This window comes from Hemitrygon akajei, chromosome 10 (assembly GCF_048418815.1).
Source record: "Hemitrygon akajei chromosome 10, sHemAka1.3, whole genome shotgun sequence".
NCBI classification, from domain to species: Eukaryota; Metazoa; Chordata; class Chondrichthyes; order Myliobatiformes; family Dasyatidae; genus Hemitrygon; species Hemitrygon akajei.
In genome coordinates, this window is record NC_133133.1 from 25,596,227 (window position 1) to 25,611,926 (window position 15,700).

Here is a 15,700-nt window from a genome sequence, read left to right on the forward strand (position 1 = left end):
GGTTGGAGGCTATCTAGATGGAATATGAGGTGTTGCTCCTCCGCCGCGAGAGTGGCCTCATTGAGGCAGAAGAGGAGGCCATGGACCGACATGTCAGAACGGGAATGGAGTTAGGAATTAAAATGGTTGGTAACTGGGAAATTCTGCTTTTTCCAGACAGAGCGAAGGGCTTGACAAAGCAGCCCCACAATTTACATCAGATCTCACCAACGTAAAGGAGGCGGTCGGTACTGGGAGCACCAGTTTCAGTAGATGACCTTGGTAGATTTGCAAGTGAAGTGTTGCCCCACCTGGAATGACTCTTTGGGGCCCTGAATGGAGGTGAGGGAGGAGGTGAATGGGCAGGTGTAACATTTCTATTGCTTGCAGGGATATGTGCCAGGAGGGATATTAGAGAAGAGGGATGAACAGACAAGGGAATCATGGACAGAGAGATCCCTGTGAAAAGCAGAGAGAGTGGGGGGGGGGGGAGGAGGTAAAGATGTGTTTGGTGGGGCCCTACCACCCAGTTCATGCCCTCTTTTCATTACCACCATCAGGGAGAAGATGCAGGAGCCTGGAGACACACATTCAATATTTTCGGTAGAGCTTCTTCCCTTCCAACATCAGATTTCTGAATGGCCAGGTTGTAAAGGTCGGGGTGTCGGGGCCCGAGGCGAGGGGTGGGCCAGTTCATCTCACTGCACCGCTTCGCGTTTAACTAAGGATGGACTCTCTTTGCAATCTTCAGTTCAGAACGCTATTTGCTTGTGTTTATAGTTTTCATGATTTCCTTTCTCTGCAGAGTGGGTGTATGACGGACTGTTTTTCAATCGGTTCTTTCAGGTTTCTTTGTTTTGTGGCTGCCTGTTAGGAGCTGAATCTCAAGGTTATATAATGTATACATACTTTGATAATAAATGGACTTTGAACTTTGAATATTACCTCACTAATTTTGCTCTCTTTTTGCACGAATTTTTTAAATATTTTTTTCATAAATTAAGAGTATTTTTTAATATCTTGCCCTCTACCACTGCTGCAAAACAACAAATTTCACAACATTCAGTATGTCAGTGACAATAAACCGTATTCCGATTCTAAAGCATCGCTTCAGTGTCTTGGTCACTACGTTGAAAGGAGATTGTTCTAGCACATGAGAGAGTGTAGAGAAAACTGGGGATGGAGACTTTCAATCAAATACCTGCAGATGCTGTAAATCTTAAATAAAACCAGAAAATGCTGGAAAATCTCAGCAGGTCAGAGGGCATCAGTAGCAGGGGAAACTGGTACAAGATCCTTCATCAAAGCTTATTCGGTTCTGATAAAGGGTCTCCCGCTGGAAACGCTCATGGCTCCACAGATGCTGCCTAGCCTGCTGAGCATCTCTAGCAATTTTTCTTTATCATTGGAAAATTACAAATTTGAGAAGCCTGTGCTGGAATTGTTTTCTTTGCAGCAAAGGAGATCGTGCAGAGAATTAATCAAGGTGTTTAAAATAATGAGATGTAAATGAATGAGTAACCTAATTCCCTCAGTAGGGCACATAGATTAGAAAAAGGATTTATAAAGCGGTTAAAATAAATATTCACCCTGAATAAGAGTAATGGGGATTAGTGGGCTTACCTTCCTTGGAGGTTAAAGATGTTCGGCTTTATACCAAACACGTTAACAAAACTTTACAGTGTAATTTTGGAAGTATTCAAAACTGTTTTCATTATGGTCTGCTACAGAAATTCATATGCACAAGGACAATTGAAGCTGCAGAGAATAGTGGACTTAGCCCACAGCACATCCCTTCCCACCATAAGCAGTACCTACACGGGACGCTGGCTCACTATCCGCCACATGCCATCGTGCAGGAGGAAAGATGCCTGAAATCCTACAGCACCAGGTTCAGGAACGGCTACTTCTTTTCAACCATTTAGTTCTTCAACCAACCAGCACAACCCTAATCAGTACAGCTTAAAAACGCTAAGACTACTTCGATCATTTTGCATGAAAATTGACTAATTCTGTTCATTCTTGCAAATTGTATGTAAGTTTTGATTTTATAACGGACTGCCTATATGATGCTAAGAGCCTGTGATGCTGCTGTAAGTAAGGTTTTCATTGCACCGTGTATACGTGTACATGTGAAAACAATCTCAATTTTTGACTTTGGAACTCTCCATTTGAAAGGTGGTGGGTGTGGAAATCTTCATTACATATAACAAAATCCTTGAGTGCCTGAAGAGCTGAAATTAGCCAGAATACAAACTATGGTACCATAGCATTTAGCACGACTTTCTCACAGCTCTGGGTGTCAGAGTTCAGAGTTCAATTCTGACATCATCTATAAGGAGTCTATTAGTCCTCCACATGGACTGCATGGGTTTCCTCTGGTTTTCTCCCGCGGTGCAAAGGCATACCAGTTAGTAGGTTAGTTGGTCATTGTAAGTTGTACCGTGATTAGGCTAGGGTTAAATCAGGGGTTTCTGGCATAAAGGACCAAAGGGGCCTATTCTGAGCTGCACCTCAATCAATAAATCGACAAATAAATAAATCTTTCTTTTTAAGCTGTTCTGAAAACAATGTGCCAAATGGTCTTCAGTCTCATGAACTTCTCCAATTGTGACTCTGCCAGTCGTGCCCAATTAAAACCCACACCCAAAAGGCAATGAACTGCAAACGGTGATAGATCCGGACAATAAATTCATTTTTTTTTCTCTCTCATTATCTGGGAGACAACAAACTCCCAGAAATCTGAGTCATGTCAACCTCTGACTACTCCACACAAAGCAACCAAGTCCCAGGCAGATTGTTGTTAAATTGCAGGTAACACTGATCATTTTAAACAAACAGCCTGGTACATTTCCAAGTTAATAACCAGGTGATTCATGGTTGTGTTAAGGAGTTTCAGAACGCTGCTTAGTTCACATGGCAATAAACAGCTCCTGCGTGTCCAAAAAAACCCCCAGCAGCAAAAGCACAAACTGTACTTTGCTGAATGAATCTGCCAACTCTATGCTGATCAGTGAGAGAATCTGCAGCTTCTTCCTTTAGCAAATATTTTCAATTGTGATTTGCTTTAGCTTACTTTGCAAGCAGACTCCACAAGTGAGTCCAGATAAAATGCAGTGCATATTGGGCAGGGATATCCAGCTGCACTGTCTCAGATATAGAATCAGCAAATGTTCACAAAGTTCAAAGTAAATTTATTCTCAAAGTACGTAATGGTCACAATACAGGAGATGACGAACAAAGTGGCTGTGTAGTGTATATCACCCTATACTACCTCGAGATTCATTTTCTTGCAGGCATTCACTGTGGAACAAAGAAATACAATAGAATGAATGAAAAACTACATACCAAGAATGACAAACAACCAATGTGCAAAAGGCAAACTGTGCCAAGTACAAAAAAGACAAATAATAATTAACAAATAAGCAATGCTGAGAACATAAGCTGCAGAGTCCTTGAAAGTGAGTCCATAGGCTGTGGAATGAATTCAGTGTTGAAATTATTCAGGCTGGTTCAGGAGCCCGACGGTTGAAGGGTAGTAACCGTTCCTGAACCTGGTGGTGCGGTATCTAAAGCTCTGTACCTCCTTCTCAATGGCAGCAGGGAGAGGACAGCATGGCCTGGATGGTGAGGGTCCTTGATCATGGATGCTGCTTTCCTGTGCAGCACTCTTTACAGATGTGCGCAAAGGAGGGGAGGGCTTTTCCTGTGATGGGCTGGGCTATATCTATTACTTTTTGAAAAGAGGAAAAATTAGTAAGGCAGGGTTCATGGATTCATTGTCCATTCAGAAATCTGATGGCAGAGGGGGAAGAGGCCGTTCCAGAATCGTTGAGTGTGTGCCTTCAGGCTCCGGTACCTCCTCCCTGAAGGTAGCAATGAGAAGAGGGCATGTCCTGGGTGTTGGGGGTCGTTAAAGATGGATGCTGCCTTTTTGAGGCAATGCTCCTTGAGGATGTCCTGAAGGAGTTGGGGAGGTTAGTGCCCACGATGGAGCTGACTGAATTCACAGCTCCACAGCTGGCTGAGTGCAAGGTTGTTGCTGTGACGCCACTCAACCAGCTGATCTACCTTGCTCCTGTATGCCTCCTCGTCACCTTCTGAAATTCTGCCAACAATAGTTGTGTTGTTAGCACATTTATAGATGGCATTTAAGCTGTGCCTAGCCACGCAGTCCTGGGTGTAGAGAGAGTAGAACAGTGGGCTATGCACACACCCCTGAGGTGCACCAGTGTTGATTATCAGTGAGGTGGAGATGTTATTTCTGATCCGCACGGACTGTGAGAGAGTAGAGGATCCAGCTGCAGAGGGAGATACAGTGGCCCAGGTTTTGGATCTTTTTGATCAGAACTGAGGTATGATTGTGTTAAGTGCTGAGCTGTAGTCAACGAACAGCAGCCTGATGTAAGTATTAGTATTGTCCAGGTGATACAAGGCCACGTGGAGACAATGAGATCATGTCCGCTGTAGAACTAATGTGGCAATAGGTAAATTGCAGTGGGCCCAGGTCCTTGCTTAGGCAGGAGCTGGCTCTAGCCATGACCAACCTCTCAAAGCACTCATCAGCATAACAGTAAGTGTTACTGGGTGAGATTCACTAGGCAGCTTACCCTTCTCTTCTCCGACACTGATTGTTGCCCAAAACTGATTGTTGGGCAAAAGGATTGTTGCCCTTTTGAAGCAGGTAGGAACTTCTGACTGTAGCAATGAGGGATTAAAAATGTCTGAGCACAACCTCTAGTTGGTTGCCTTAGGTTTCCAGAGCTCTACCAGGTACACCAAGGACAACCTTGCTTGTCACCCTGCAAGGTTTCACCTTCTTCAAGGACGTTCTGACGTCAGCTTCCGAGACAGAGGTCACAGGATCACCGGACACTGCAGGGATCCTCATAGCTGTAGTTTGATTTACTCTTTCAAATTGTGCATAAAAGGCATTGAGATGAAATATAATGTAAACACGAGAGATTCTGCAGATGCAGGGAATCCAGAGCAACACACACAAAATGCTGGAGGAGTGCAGCAGGTCGGGCAAAGGAAAGGAATAAACAGTTGATGCTTTGGGCCAAAACCTTCATCAAGACTGGAAAGGAAGGGGAAAGAGGCCAGCATAGGAAGGAGGGAGGAGGGGATGGAGTTCAAGCTAGAAGGGGATAGGTGAATCTAGGTGTGCAGGAGAGGGAGGGGGTTGAAGTAAGAAGCAAGGAGGTGATAGGTGGAAACGGTAAAGAGCTGAAGAAGAAGGAATCTGAATAGAGAGGAGAGTGGACCATGGGCAAATGGGAAGGAGGAGGGGCACCAGAGGGAGATGATAGACAGGTGAGGAGATAAGAACAAGTAAGAGGGGATCCATAGTGGAGATTGGAAGAAGAGGGAAGGGGCAGTTGGAATAATTACTGGAAGTCAAAATAAGCAATGTTCATGCATGAAGTTGGAGGCTAACCAGATGAAATATAAGGGTTTGCTCCACAAACCTGGGAGTGGACTCATCGTGGCTGTAGAGGAGGCCACAAACCAACTTGTCGGAATGGGAGTGGAATTGGATTGGAATTAAAATGGTTGGCCACCATACTTGTTGCGGATGGAGTGAAGGAGCTCAGCAAAGCGATCCCTCAATCTCCATCGGGTCTCACCAATGTAGAGGCGGCCACATCTGTAGCACTGGACAAAACAGACAACTCCAACAGGTTTGCAGGTAAAGTGTTGCCTCATCTGGAAGGGTCCCTGAATGGTGGTAAGGGGGGAGGATAATGGGTAGGTGTAGTATTTCTCTCTCTTGCAGGAATATGTGCCATGAGGGACATCAGTGGGTGAGATGAATGGATAAGGAAATCATGGAGAGAGAAATCCCAGCAGAAAGCGGAGAGTGGAGCAGGGGGGATGTTAAGATGTGTTTGGTGGTAGGATCCCATTGAAGATGGCAGAAGTTGCAGAGAATGATGTGCTGGATGCAGATTCTCATGGGGTGGTAGGTAAGAACAAGAGGAACTCTATCCTTGTTCCTAAGATGGGATGGGCATGGATGTTTGGGAAATGGAGGAGATGCGGGTGAGGGTAGCGTCAATGGTGGAGAGAGGGAAACCCCATTCTTTGAAGGAGGAGGACATCACTATGCCCTGGAAAGGGCAGCTTCATCTGGGAACAGATGTAGCAGAGATGAAGGAACCAAGAAAAGGGAATAGCATTTTTCCAGGAAACAGGGTGGGAAGATGTGTAGTCAAATAGCTGTGACAGTCAGTAGGTTTATAAAATATATTGGGAGACAATTTGTCCCCAGAGGTGAAGAGACAGAGATCGAGAAAAAGGACAAATGTGTCAGAAATGGACTGAGTGAATTTAAAGAGCATGGAGGAGGTTGGAGGCAATGTTGATGAATTTGACCAGTTCAGCATGGGTGCACAAAGCAGCACCAATGCAGTTGTCAATGCAGCAGAAAGAGGTGAGGGGCAAATGAAAAGGCAGGCTTAGCTGGGGCCCGTGTGCCTGCTACAACTACAATGTAATGTGCTTTGGGAAGAGATAACCAACCATATTGCCTGATACATCCCACATTATACTGCATAACAACCAAACACACTGAACCACCTAAATGCTATTTATGAGTAACGAGAAGATGCTGGGGAATGAGACAAGCTACATTTGAATTGAGTTGCACAGTAGCCTAGCAGTTATAGTAATGCTTTCACAGCACCAGTGACCCAGGTACAATGCTGCCGCTGTCTGTAAGGAGTTTGTACGTTCTCTCCATGACCATGTGAGTTTCCTCTGGGTGCTCCGGTTTCCTCCCACAGTCCAAAGACTTTGGTAGGTTAATTGGTCATGTGGGTGGAATTGGGCAAAGCGGGTTTGTTGGGCCGGAAAGCCTAACAAGTTGTATTTCTATGCTGCGCTGCTAAGTAAAATAAAAATAAATAAATATTTAATCACTCGGAAACTTCCTCCTTGCAACCTCCAGATTGCTTGTTAAATAACAAGCACTGTCTGTTCGCCATTGAAGTTGTTTTGTCAATGAGCTGAATTCTGGAAAATCAAAGAAGCTTGTTGAGATTTAAAAGTAAAATGGTGCTTCTGCTTATGCCATTGGGTTTTGTGAAACACTATGTTGTCATGTGACCACATGAATCACCGGTTTACAGGATGACTTGGGATCACAGGCAATCCAAACTGACACTGGGAAGACTGCCTCACCCTTCCTCTGCCACCTTAAACAAAAAAATAGCAAAGACAGGAACTTTAAACAAGAATTTTACATGTTTGTGTTAGTCAAAGAGGTTTGTAGCACACTTTTTAAAGTTCCCCAATGACAGATTCCCCAAAAGAGGTGACTAGCAAGCAAGCTGCTCCTAGCTTTCTGCCAATATAACTTGGTAACCATCTGCTCTGGAAAGAATTGCAGAGATTCTCAGTCAGAGACAGAAGCCGAGGGAAGAAATACAGTCAGTGGCCACTTTGTTAGGGTGCCAGCTGAAGTGGCCACTGTGCATATGTTTACGGTATTCTGCTGCTGTAGCCCATCCTCGTCAAAGCTTGAAGAGTTGTGCATTTGGGGATGCTCTCCTGCATACCACTGTTGTAATGTGCAGTTATTTGAGTTACTGTCACCTTCCTGTCAGCTTGAACAGGATTGGCCATTCTCCTCTAACCTCTCTCATTAACAAGGCATTTGCCATTCACTGTCATCCACTGGATGTTTTATGTTTGTCCAGCCATTCTCTGTAAACTCTAGAGTCTATTCTGCATAAAAATACCAGGAGATCAGCAGTTTCTGAGCGACTCAAACCACCCTGCCTGGAACCAACAATTATTCTACAGTCAAAGTCACTGAAATCACACTTCTTCCCCATTGTGATGTTTGGTCTGAACAACAACTGAACCCCTTGACCATGCTTTTATGCATTGAGTTGCTGCTACATGTGTGGCTGATTAGATATTTGTAGTAACGAGGAGGTGAACCCAATAAAGTGCCCACCGACTGTAGAAGATTCATTTTCTCCCCCTATATCCACCACTATCCCTGCACTTTGGAGACAAATCACCAAATCTGAAAGATAAATTGCTTCCCTCATGGCTACTAATTCCAAAATGGCTTAGTGTTAACCAACAGCCATCACAATCTTGAAATTTCCCTCAATCCTGTATGTCTTCCTTGTTCATGATTTTCCAAGATCAAGTATCAACTTTTGAAGCCATATACATTAACATCTATTTGGATTTTGCTGTGGTGTGTTGGTCAGGATGTGACATGCAACAACAACAAAAAACAACTCAATTATCTGTAAACGACCAGTCTGGCCATACATAACAGCCATTCCTGATGAAAGTTCATCAACTCAAAACATTAATTCTGTTTCTCTCTTCACAGATGCTGCCTGACCTGCCAAATATTCTCACCCCTTTCAGTTTTTATTTGAAACAGCACTTACTTTTCATAACTTACTCTTTTACTTGTGTCACAACATACTATGTTAGAAGTTCCATGTATCCAAGCTTTTAAGTAATGTTACGGGCTGAAATCGGTGACTGTAAAGTTACAAGGGCTGGCCCACAAGAGAATTTGGTTAAACAGATTTCTTGCTAAGAAAGAGTGTAGTAATTGGCTCTTGGTAAGGATGTCTGACACAAACAGGAAAAACAGTTTTTGAAAGCAGTTTGGGCCCTTTATTTTATGAAAGGATGTGCTGGTGTTGGAGAGGATCTAAAGGATGTCCAGGAGAATGATCCCAGGAACTAAAGGGTTAACATACTGTTACTTCTATGTATCCAGTTGTGCAGCGGTTCTGAGGGGGAGAGAGGTCAGAGGTGAATGGCCAGGCTGGTTTAAGTTGACAGGAAGGACACATTAATTCAAATTACCACGCATTGCCAAAAGAGCATCTCTAGACTCACAACACATAGCACCTTGAAGTAGATGGGCTACAGCAGCAGAAGGCCACAAACGTACACACTGTGGTCATTTTATTAAGTACAGGGGATACCTAGTAATGTGGCCACTGAGTGCATTTGCAAATGCAAAGCATGTCAGAAAAAAATAGGAGTGGAATAAGTCCATAAGTCCCATGATCCTGCTCCACTAATTGGATCATTGTAAGACCTTGATCATAACTCAATTAATTCCCATATCCTATGGAATTTGCAGATATCTGCTTAGTCCTCCCTGTCATTTATTATCTTGTCTGAAGCAGAACCTGCCCAGTGGCATAAAGTTAGCCAGGACTCAGTGCCATACAGCTCAGAGCTTCTTATGTTTACAGTAACGCTAAAGCTCCTCGGATGTACGAATTAGAGTTTCGTACATTAATAACACTACAAATAACATCATACAAAAACTATAAAAGAATTATGATTTGCTGCAGATTTTGTATGTTGTTTACAATCTTACACTGCTGTTAAGTCTCAAATGTTACTTGAACTCCCATGTAATTATCTCCAGTATGGATTCTGGATGTAACTCACCTGGTGTTGGCCCCTGTCTGTGCAGATTAATCTGATTTTTCCTAGGTTTCTGTGCAAGTTGCCCTGGTTTGTGTCTAAAAGCGGCTAATAATACAAAGGAACCCAACTGACTGATGCAAAACTCTCCCTTTGTGATTTTTCTTTTGTGCCTAGTTTACTCCATATTAATCCATGCAATTTAATCCAATTAGTCCACTGTCTGCATTTTTCACTGAAGGCTAGTCCTGACTGAGAAGAGCTCTGATCTTATCAGCTCCGGGTGAAGTTGGTTTAACTCGACAGACACTCCACAGATGGTCAGATGGTAAAATCTCTACAGAGAGAACAGATGATGTTAAATTCAATTAATCTCTTTTTAAGAGAAGGACTTCGCTCACATTTTCTTCAGTTTGCAGCCTGTTTTATTTTAAACTTTCTTTAGCCAGAGAGTGGTGAATCTGTGGAATTCTTTGCCACAGCTGGCGGTGGAGGCTAAATCTTTATGTATTTTTAAGGCAGAAGTCGATAGATTCTTGACTCGTCAGGGCTTGAAGGGATACAGGGAGAAGGCAGGAGATTGGGACTGAGAGGAAAATTGGATCAGCCATGATGAAATGGCAGAACAGTCTCAATGGGCCAAATGGCCTAATTCTGCTCATATATCTTATGATCTTATAAAAGACCCCCATGTTCTTATGGTATTCTGGGTAGATTTTTTTGTCAATGTTGAATGAGATTGGCTTCAAGCGGACAGGGCCTGGGAAATGAATATTCAAGGATATACATCTTATCGAAAGGACAGACTGACTGGCAGAGGGGGTGGGGTGGCTCTGTTGGTGAGGAATGATATTCAGTCCCTTGCGAGGGGGGACATAGAATCTGGGGATGTAGAGTCAGTATGGATAGAACTGAGAAATTCTAAGGGTAGAAAGACCCTAATGGGAGTTATCTACAGGCCCCCAAACAGCAGTCTGGATGTAGGGTGTAAGTTGAATGAAGAGTTAAAATTGGCATGTCGCAAAGGTAATGATACAGTTGTCATGGGGGATTTCAACATGCAGGTAGACTGGGAGAATCAGAATGGTACTGGACCCCAAGAAAGGGAGTTTGTGGAGTGCCTCCGAGATGGATTCTTAGAACAGCTTATACTGGAGCCTACCAGGGAGAAGGCAATTCTAGATTTAGTGTTGTGCAATGAACCGGATTTGATCAGGGACCTCGAGGTAAAGGAACCATTAGGAAGTAGTGACCATAATATGATATGTTTTAACCTACAATTTGAGAAGGAGAAGGGAAATTCAGATGTGTCAATATTATAGTTGAACAAAGGGAACTATGGAGCTATGAGGGAGGAGCTGGCCAAAGTTCAATGGAACAATACCCTAGCAGGGAAGACAGTGGAACAACAATGGCAGGTATTTCTGGGAATAATGCAGAAGGTGCAGGATCGGTTCATTCCAAAGAGGAAGAAAGATCCTAAGGGGAGTACGGGGTGGCCGTGGCTGACGAGGGAAGTAAAGGGCAGTATAAAAATAAAAGAGAAGTATAACATAGCAAAGATGAGTGGGAAACCGGAGGACTGGGAAGCTTTTAAAGAGCAATAGAAGATAACAAAAAAGGCAATACGCCAAGAAAAAATTAGGTACGAAGATAAACTAGTCAAGAATATAAAGGAACATAGTAAAAACTTCTTTAGGTATGTGAATAGCAAAAAAATAGTTAAGACCAAAATTGGGCTATTGAAGACAGAAACGGGTGAATTTATTATGGGGAACAAGGAAATGGCAGATGAGTTGAACAGGTACTTTGGATCTGTCTTCACTAGGGAAGACACAAACAATCTCCCAGATGTAATAGTGGCCAAAGGAACTAGGGTACAGAATGAACTGAAGGAAATTTATATTAGGCAAGAAACAGTGTTGGATAGACTGTTGAGTCTGAAGGCTGATAAGTCCCCGGGACCTGATGGTCTGCATCCCAGGGTACTTAAAGAGGTGGCTCTAGAAATTGTAGACGCATTGGTAATCATTTTCCAATGTTCTATAGATTCAGAAACAGTTCCTGCTGATTGGAGGGTGGCTAATGTTGTCCCACTTTTCAAGAAAGGAGGGAGAGAGAAAACAGGGAATTATAGACCGGTTAGCCTGACGTCAGTGGTGGGAAAGATGCTGGAGTCAATTATAAAAGAGGAAATTATGACACATTTGGATAGCAGTAGAAGGATCAGTCCGAGTCAGCATGGATTTATGAAGGGAAAATCATGCTTGACTGATCTTCTGGAATTTTTTGAGGATGTAACTATGAAAATGGACAAGGGAGAGCCAGTGGATGTAGTGTACCTGGACTTCCAGAAAGCTTTTGATAAAGTCCCACATAGGAGATTAGTGGGCAAAATTAGGGCACATGGTATTGGGGGCAGATTACTGATATGGATTAAAAATTGGCTGGCTGACAGGAAACAAAGAGTAGCAATTAACGGGTCCCTTTTGGAATGGCAGGCTGTGACCAGTGGGGTACCGCAAGGTTCGGTGCTGGGACCACAGCTGTTTACAATATACATTAATGATTTAGATGAAGGGATTAAAAGTAACATTAGCAAATTTGCCGATGACACAAAGCTGGGTGGCAGTGTGAAATGTCAGGAGGATGTTATGAGAATGCAGGGTGACTTGGATAGGTTGGGTGAGTGGGCAAATGTATGGCAGATGCAGTTTAATGTGGATAAATGTGAGGTTATCCACTTTGGTGGCAAGAACAGGAAGGCAGATTACTATCTAAATGGAGTCAAGTTAGGAAAAGGGGAAGTACAACGAGATCTAAGTGTTCTTGCACATCAGTCAATGAAAGCAAGCATGCAGGTACAGCAGGCAGTGAAGAAAGCTAATGGCATGCTGGCTTTTATAACAAGAGGAATTGAGTATAAGAGTAAAGAGGTCCTTCTGCAGCTGTACAGGGCCCTGTTGAGACCCCATCTGGAGTATTGTGTGCAGTTTTGGTCTCCAAATTTGAGGAAGGACATTCTTGCTATTGAGGGAGTGCAGCGTAGGTTCACAAGGTTAATTCCCGGAATGGCAGGACTGTTATATGTTGAAAGATTGGAGCGACTGGGCTTGTATACACTGGAATTTAGAAGGATGAGAGGGGATCTGATTGAAACATATAAGATTGTTAAGGGATTGGACACACTGGAGGGTGAGTCCAGAACTAGAGGCCACAGTTTAAGAATAAGGGGTAGGCCATTTGGAACAGAGATATGGAAAAACTTTTTCACCCAGAGAGTGGTGGATATGTGGAATGCTCTGCCCCACAAGGCAGTGGAGGCCAAGTCTCTGGATGCATTCAAGAGAGAGTTCGATAGAGCTCTTATAGATAGCGGGGTCAAGGGATATGGGGAGAGGGCAGGAACGGGGTACTGATTGTGTATGATCAGCCATGATTACAGAGAATGGTGGTGCTGGCTAGAAGGGCCGAACGGCCTACTCCTGCAACTACTGTCTATTATAAGATGAGCTTTATTTGTCACATGTACATCGAAACATACAGTATAATGCATCTACGATCAACACAGTCCGAGAATGTGTTGGAGGCAGCCCAAAAGTATCACCATGTTTCCAGTGCCAACATAACATGTCCTCAACTTACTAACCCTAACCCGTATATCTTTGGAATGTGGGAGGAAACCGGAGCCCGAAGCACACAGAGGAAACACATGCAGTCATGGGAGAACAAACAAACTCCTTACAGACAGCAATAACTGAATCCCGATCTCCCGATCACTGGCATCGTAAAGTGTTACACTAACCTTGTACAGGCTCTGGGCAAGACAATTCCAAATGACACTTCAAAGTTCAAAAAGATCAAAGTGTATTTATTATCAAAGTATGTATGCAGCATTCAACCCTGAAATTTGTCTTCCCCAGACAGACATGAAACAAAGAACCATGGAACCAACCCGTTCAAAGAAAAACATCACGAATCAAAGCCCCTCCCACTAGCGCACAGAAAAATTGTGCAAACAACAAAAAAACCCGAGTGAAAACACAGAATATAAAAACACAAAATCAAAAGGCGTATTTCAGTACAGTTCAGCTCAGTGCTCATTATCTACAGACCGCCCCGAATGGAAAATCACCCAGAAGTAGTAACAAGAAAGTGCAACCAGAACTAGAACACATCATAAATCTGAAACATCATAAGTACTTCTCTGGGTAATAGAATTTCTCCTTAGCTCGCTACCCTGTTTCCTGAGACTACTCCCTCTTGCTGACTTCCCTCCCAGAAGAAAGAGCCTGAACATTTACACTCCCAATGCCTCTCAGAATTTTCAGGGGATCACTTAAACCACATTCCTAGGTACAAGTGATTCTGCAGATGCTGCAAATTTTGAGCAACACGCACAAAGAGGAACTCAGAGGTCATGTAACATCTATGGTGAGAAATAGTTCTGTTCTTTTGAACTCCAGACGATATTGACCCATCTCAGCCACCGGGAATCAGTCCAGTGAACTGGTTAAGACGACCTTTGCAAAACTTACTTTCCTACCAGTAAAGTGTGTTTGACATGTAATCTTAAATTCAGCAGGTGAATGCACATCTGAATAAGGTGCAAGATCATGCACAGTACTGTGCAAAAGTCTTAGGCACATATACAGTATAAAGCTAGAGTGCCTAAGACTTCAGCACAATACTGTATTTGTCAATGTCAAGCGGAGAGCAAGTTTGTAAATCTGGTGGGAGCAAAGGATGTTGGGAATAGTGAGAGTGAAGCACCACAGGAGGGGTGTCCGACAGGTGGCAGAGAAGGAGTACCAGGGGAGGGGGTTGGCTTGGATGCAGACACACCCAGCCCTGAGACATCAGGCAAGGTTAATTGAATGGTATATTGATCATTATAATAATGTCTCTCCGGTGCTTCCCACTCCCTCCCCTCTCCCTTCTCCTTTTCCCAATTCCCCACTCCCTGTCCTCTTCACAATCTTCAGTCCACAGCAGAGACCCATATGAGAATCAGGTTTATCATCACTCACTTCTATCATGAAATCTTTTTTTTTGTGGCAGCAGTACAATGCAATACATAAAATCATCACAGTACTGTGCAAAAGTCCTAGTAATATATATTTGCCCAAGACTTCTACACAGTACTGTAGGGATGGTTTTCCAGGCTCCATTTCAGACCCAAACCCCATTGCTGGCATTTACCAACTGCCCTCCTCATGTAGATGTCTGCTGCTGGTGATGAATTAGTCCAGAATGAAAATATAAGTTGCTCTTTGTGATGGCCAGTGGTTGTCCAATCTCCACAAAGAATTGTCTCTTGCGCTCGTTCACACCAAGAGCATCAATTTCCCAGGCAAGTACTTCTGGCTGTGACCAGTGAATGCTTCATCGTGGTGTCAACAATGAAAGGTCCCTGCACTGATTGGAGATGGGTGAGTACTACAAACAGTAGCCACCACAAGTCTCGTTCAACTAATAGGAACGTGTGTGGAAGCCAGCACAAAAACTTGCAGAATCTATTTTGCTGTGGCTGTTGAAAATCTTTGACACAAGTAGACGTGGATATTCACATCCGTAAACCCAAATAAAGGAAGCAAAATCAAAGCAAATGTTAGCATGATCAAAAGATTGGCTATAATCAAATTTATGAAAAATTAGATAGGAATCAAGATGGTTCTATGGCAACAGTTTCTTCTTGTTATATTTATTCCTAACCTTGCAACCCAACCAAATGAATCAATTTCTTGAATGCACTCAATCACTTCCATCGGAATTATATGCCTAATAAACAGCATTACTCATCAATTGAGAGATAAGTTAGCACAGTTGGCTGATTCATCTCTCCAACTCATAGAGTGAGTAAACTCGGTCTAGAAATTCTTATGGTTGTACACAAGTCTCCAGCTCAATTTTATCTGGAAATAACTCACATTTGTGTGTGAAGCGTACTTCCGCAAAGCTCAGTGCATGACTTGAAATATAGACAGAAGATAGAAGGCATGCTTATTGACAGAATATACATTTTTGAGATACTTGTGTAAACTTATTTTGCAGATTCGAGGCCAAAAAGAATGTCTGGGTCGCTCTCACTGAAACGGGTTTTAGGAGTTAGTTGTCAGTGACTAACCGTATTTGACCTGCAGCTACTGAGTCTGAAGCATCTGACTATTTACTGGGGGGGGGGGGGGGGCTGTACTTTAAGTATGTTCTTCCTTATTCATGTTTAACACTTCACCATTCACAACCAACATCTTTAGGACTCTGCTAATGCATCTGGCAGGCTCTCTCTCTGAGC